Source organism: Apium graveolens, chromosome 6 (assembly GCF_009905375.1).
Source record: "Apium graveolens cultivar Ventura chromosome 6, ASM990537v1, whole genome shotgun sequence".
NCBI classification, from domain to species: Eukaryota; Viridiplantae; Streptophyta; class Magnoliopsida; order Apiales; family Apiaceae; genus Apium; species Apium graveolens.
This window is the reverse complement of record NC_133652.1, coordinates 59267829-59273634: the sequence shown is the minus strand read 5'-3', so window position 1 is coordinate 59273634 and position 5806 is coordinate 59267829.

Below are 5806 nucleotides of genomic sequence, written 5' to 3'. Positions count from 1 at the left end.
CCGCGGGACCACCTACCACTAGTCTTCGGCCGGAGGGGTTTATTGCACAAAAACGCCGGGACGCAGGGGCTGCTCCCGAAGAGGGAAGCCCAACGAATGTCAGATGCAAAGCCCCGCACCTCATTAAGATCATATTGGCATACTCTCCCAAAAAAGAAAGAGCAGACCCCATTGAAGACGAGAGTGAGGTACAATAAGGCCATTTCTGCCCACCGCCCTTCTCACGGAGCCGTACGTGGACGTTACCGCTCATACAGCTCCCAGCCAGCAAGCAGTTAGCCTTCCTCTACAAGGAATGGAAGTGTGGATGAATCGACATCAAATAGAGGAATTCGGTTTTTCTTTTCAGCAATAACATGATAAGAGCATCCCTTTCACAAAAAACTACAGACCCCCTATTCTGCCACTTCAGCACCTTGTGATCTTTGAGAAGATCATTACGGGCCCTCTCCTAGAATGTTTTTGTATATTCAAAAAATTACATGGTGGATCAGGACGAGAATGAATCCGGGAATCCAGGACATACTCATCCTGGAGCTTATGCTCTCCTCTGGAGAGGGAGTTTTTATAGAGGGAGAGGTGAGTCGAGGGCAGCCTCCCGCTTGACCTATTTTTCGGAATCGGAGGAAGATCTCTCATCTCATCTGATGACCCTGAACAAGAAGGAGCTGCTCTCGATGTGAGATCAGCAGCAAAAGAAAGAAGAGAAATTGGGCCATCTTTCCCGAGAGAGGCCGCCCTCTCTCAGGGCAGCAGTCTTCTATTTTTAGTCAACTGCTCTCTCTATGATGAGCTTCCCTGTTTCCTGGGCTCTACTCGCCCGCCTACGCTCCGACCCAAGCAAGAATTGAAAAACGATGTTTCCTTTGATATTCGACGAGAAGTCTTCGACTTACCCGCATTAAGATTTCAAACTTGTCGTCAAAAAAATGGAAATAGTGAATCAAGATCTAGATGGATCCCTATCTTTATCTCTATCCACGGAGATACCTATCTATATGGATATGTGGAGAGAGATCTATCTATGAATCGATCTAGACTATCCTCTATCCGGATAGATATGTCCCTATGAGCGACTACGCCGATCCGATCTTTATATGTTTTGGCCACGTCCGTTTCCGCTCCGAAGAAGAAGGTTTGGATCTTTCAATCTTATGTCGTGAGGGATGTGACCTATGTTAGGTCCATAAGATACCACAGCTTTTAGTGTTCTATGATTCACCTCCGAATAATGAGTAGGCAGTTCGATTCTTTTTCTTTTTCTCTTCATAGTAAACTGATGGGGGGGTGCGGAGCAATAGGTCGAATTACTATATAAAGAAGAGTTGTAAACTATAGGACTTCTTGTTCGGGTAGGAAGATTTCGGTTTTTCTCGTTCCTTCTCTTCGATAAGAATAGGGATTTGAAATGATACAAATTCCTCTTCATTCTGTTGTGCTCAGCGAAAGAACTGCCTAAGCATACTTTTATGGATCCAAACTTCTTTGTTCTTTCTAAGTCTTCTTCTTGCATAGAAGAACGCAACTGTTGCAAAAACCGGTCTTTTAGTAGTAGGCGGCATCCCCTCTTAGTTTTGAGTAGGCGGAACCATTCTGTTTTGGTTCTTCTCCACATTCTTACCGGGTGATCCCGGAATTTGCCTATTATTTTTTCAACTGAGATTTCGATATAGAAGGATCTCCTTATTTCTTCACCGCGGGCTCTCGCGTCATTTTCAAGAAAAGATATTATATCACCGCGGGACACTTTAAAATGAGTAATGCTTACCATTCCATTATTCACACAAACCTTTTGATGACTTATCGGCTGCCTTGCTTGAGGAATAGTTTCACGAAAACGGAGACGAACCGGAATAACGTCCGATCTTGTTTCTGGATTAAGTAGAAAAGGGATATATGAAGTTTGTTCTCTTCCTCTGTGCATCTCTGTGATGGGTAAATCTCCATGAAAAAGGGGCAACTTTCGTGTAGTTTGTGATTGGATGTAACTGTTAATATTTTTTCTCGAATTAATCTTTCTCTTAATAGATCTCTTCTTGTCTCTCAATTTTTGGAGAATGCGGCGTTGTATTATTGTAAGTTCTCTGTTCCAAACATTTCCTGAAAGTAGACGACAAGTTTGAAATCTTAATGCAGGCACGGCGTATCTCGTTGAAACAGTCTTTTTCATCACATCGGGGCTATGGGAGTCGAACCCAATTCAATTCTTCCGCGACCCCTCCACGAATAACGAGAAAGCAAAACTTTCGCCCGCTCAGCACGTACTTCATCGGGATTTATTCTTACAATAAGAAAGCATCCACCGACTGACTTACTGAATCTCAAATCTATTTTTTTGTGTTAAGCATATAGCTAGCATTCCTTCTGAGCCAGGATCAAACTCTTCTTTTGAGAACGAAAGGAGAAGATAACTTCGTATTTTGGTAACTCTCTAGGAGTCATGTGTTTAACCTTGAATGCTATTAATAGATTTCTTATCACCCTCAAGTGATTCATCAATCACTAAATTACCTTTCCTTTCCAAGGGACTTCTTATCTCCTACCACTAACCTATCTTCCATAGGGTTAACCTTTCTAGAACCGCAACCTTCAATATCGAATCATGAATTCTCTCTGTTATCTTTATTCATAAAGTAGCAACAAGAAATAAAACTTCTATCTCCCCTAACAGTCAACCTTCATTTCCTCGCAACAACCAAGATTGTCTAACTACAACGGTCACTGGCAAACTCATTGCCATGAAATATCAAATAAGATTTCAAAATTCAGGAGTAAATCTTGAAAGAAAAGTGAAGAAAAATATGGATGTGACTGGGAGCAACCATACAAGTACATAAGATGGCCAGTCTTAGTACCGCATAGCTCACAACACATACTTCGGTAGCATCCCATCAGACCCTTTTTCCACACAGACAAATGGTCAATTCATATGCATTATTTGCCCCAATCAACCAATAGAATCTCCGAGAAAAGAAACAATGTTAACAAGAAAATTCACAAATAGGAAGGGGTGAATCTGATTTGTAATGAGATCAACGGAACCCTAAGTAGCTTATTCCGAGTTCTCAAATTTCTCACAGGAAAAGTAAGCAACTTATAGGATAAGAAACAATGACCCTAGAAACAAAATACATTTCAAGAAAGAAGTATAAGGGTTCAAAGATACCACCTTTTGTTCTGATCCACATTCACTATAAAACTGGGCGGTCATAGCAGCCGATGACTATTTTTATTCCATCTAAACTTACCGATGTCGCATACTCGATTCAGCAATACTCCTTGACATAGGAAATGCATTATTGAGGAATAACGTTGGTGTCTCTTCAACTGAAACAACAAGGGTCTGCTCAATGCTGAATCCTTGCAATCAGACTCGTTTTCTCGTGGCAAAAACTAGAAATCCCTAACAAACGTTACTAATAGTACATATGCGAAGGGAAAGTACTCTAGGTTAGGGCAGTTCCAGTCAACCCTAAACAAATGTCAGAGTTACGCTTCCGAAACCCTTGGCTAAACTCATAGACACGCTCCTCGATTTGAGTTGCTGATTCACATCTACACATAAACCTTCTTGCACTCTTTTGACTCCATTCCTAACCTAAATCAGGGACTCAAACCTGTAGCTCTGATACCAAGTGTGATGACCTCAACCCCGGGGTAAGGAGTTGACGTCATCAACAACAACCGTAAGATAATCAATTCAATAATAGGATAAATCTACGACCCCTTTACCAAGATCTTTTCCAGGTTTAAGTATAATTTAGGTTACAACTAACACAAACCAACTTACAAAACTCATCTCGACGCAGCTAACTTAACACAGCAACTCAACAGACCATCTCTGGTCTATCACAACTACCTCAGAGGAGCCTGACGCGGAAGGAACTGGAACCCTGCCCTGATTATCGCGGAAGAATCTCCTAGGAATCTGCAATATATATATATAAAACATTCTGCAAGGGTGAGCAATTGTTTGCTCAGCAGTACCACTATATGAATAACAAGCAAAATAACTTATGGTAAAACAGTTATCGGAATAGAAATTATAATTTGTTGCACATCAAGTAAAAACATACATAAACTGGATATTCAAAATTAGCATGCTCTGTAAAACAATATCATTAGTAGTGTGCTATGTATAAATACCAGAATTAAATCTAAGCATGCTATCTTCATTTCCAAATCCACTATATAAACCACTTGTTCCGCGACGGGTACCACAAAACTCAAATCAGATACGTAGTGGATATGTGAAGATAGCTGATCAGTCTATCAACACTGGACGGCTCCCACTGCCATCCTATATACATGTTCCGGAACTCAGAGACTAGCCAGGTCTCTGACCTGCTGGACTAATCGGTTATACAGTGCGCGCAACCGAATTAGCCTCTTACGCCACCTCAATAGGCCTACTCTGGCCCCAACGTATCCCATATCTGATCGTTTTATCCAGTTTTCAAAACACTTGTACCTATCTCATTTTGAAAATCATTTCTATCACAGTACACTATTCACAACTTCTTTTCATTTTAATTACGTTTAGAGATAGTTCTTTTCAGAAGTTACTTTTCCCCAAAATATAATTTTAAACAACATTTTCAAGAACAGGGGATACGTAACTTAAAATGTTTCTGTTCCATTACGAGAATAAAACATTTAGCTATTCATACGTACTGAACCATAAAAGAATGGTCAGGGGTACTTGCCTTGCAGAGCTTTACCACTATTATTGATCGACTCGGAGCCAACTCGGACGTTCAGGCTTTAACGTCTAGCCACTAGATCACTTTGGATTCGACTTCAACATTCAGGTCCTTCGCTTGGAACCTCGACACGCTTGTTGACTAATCACTAGGTTATCTTTTGTTCGACTTCACTTCTGGAGATCTTCAACTAGAATCCTACAGAGCCGAAATATCCTACGTTCGACGTCTAGGTATGCTTGCCATATCCTCGCTAACAACCTACCCATTCGATATAAATTCCCAACTCGTACTTACAAATATTATAATAACACACACAACAATTAGGGTTCACATTCACGAGAAATTAGGTTTGGTGTTCGTTTTCGGAAAAATACATATACTCGTCATTTACAAAAATTAGGGTTATTGGGTTTTAATAGAGATTCACCACAACAGACAATCAAGTATAAGTATATATATATATATATATATATATATTCCTTCGACGTCCCGATAATTACTGGATACGCTCCCGTGTTTCCGTAGCTCGATTTCCCGGAAATCGGGCAGCATTTCCTTTATTTATCGGACTAACCCGTCGAACATCCCGACGTCAAATCAATCACAACACACTCACTATAAATCCAATTGTCCAAGTCCCATCCACCGACTCAACCAACAATGTCAATTCGCAATTGCATAGACACCAATTAGATACACTTATTATTCATTGTCATCCGTATTTTACAATTTTATTCATATTTTTTTATATTTATTTATTTGTAGGACTCAAAACAACGTCATCACCGTCCACCGTCGGCTCGCCGAGGCTCATCGCCGACGGTGGTAAAATTCGCGGGTACCCGTTACTTCGGGTTTCCGACGCGAATTCCACTGATAAGAAAAATTTCTGCACGTAATTATAATTTACTTCACGAATTTTACTCAACGAATTCCCTGCAGAAATAACATTAAAATAAATAAAAAAATCTCAATCACACTGATACACGCGCACAAACGCGCGGAACAGAAAAACAGAGACAAGCCAGAACCACAACACATCACCAGCAAGAGGAACAACACAATCCACATCACAAACATTCAACTGATAGGCACACGCA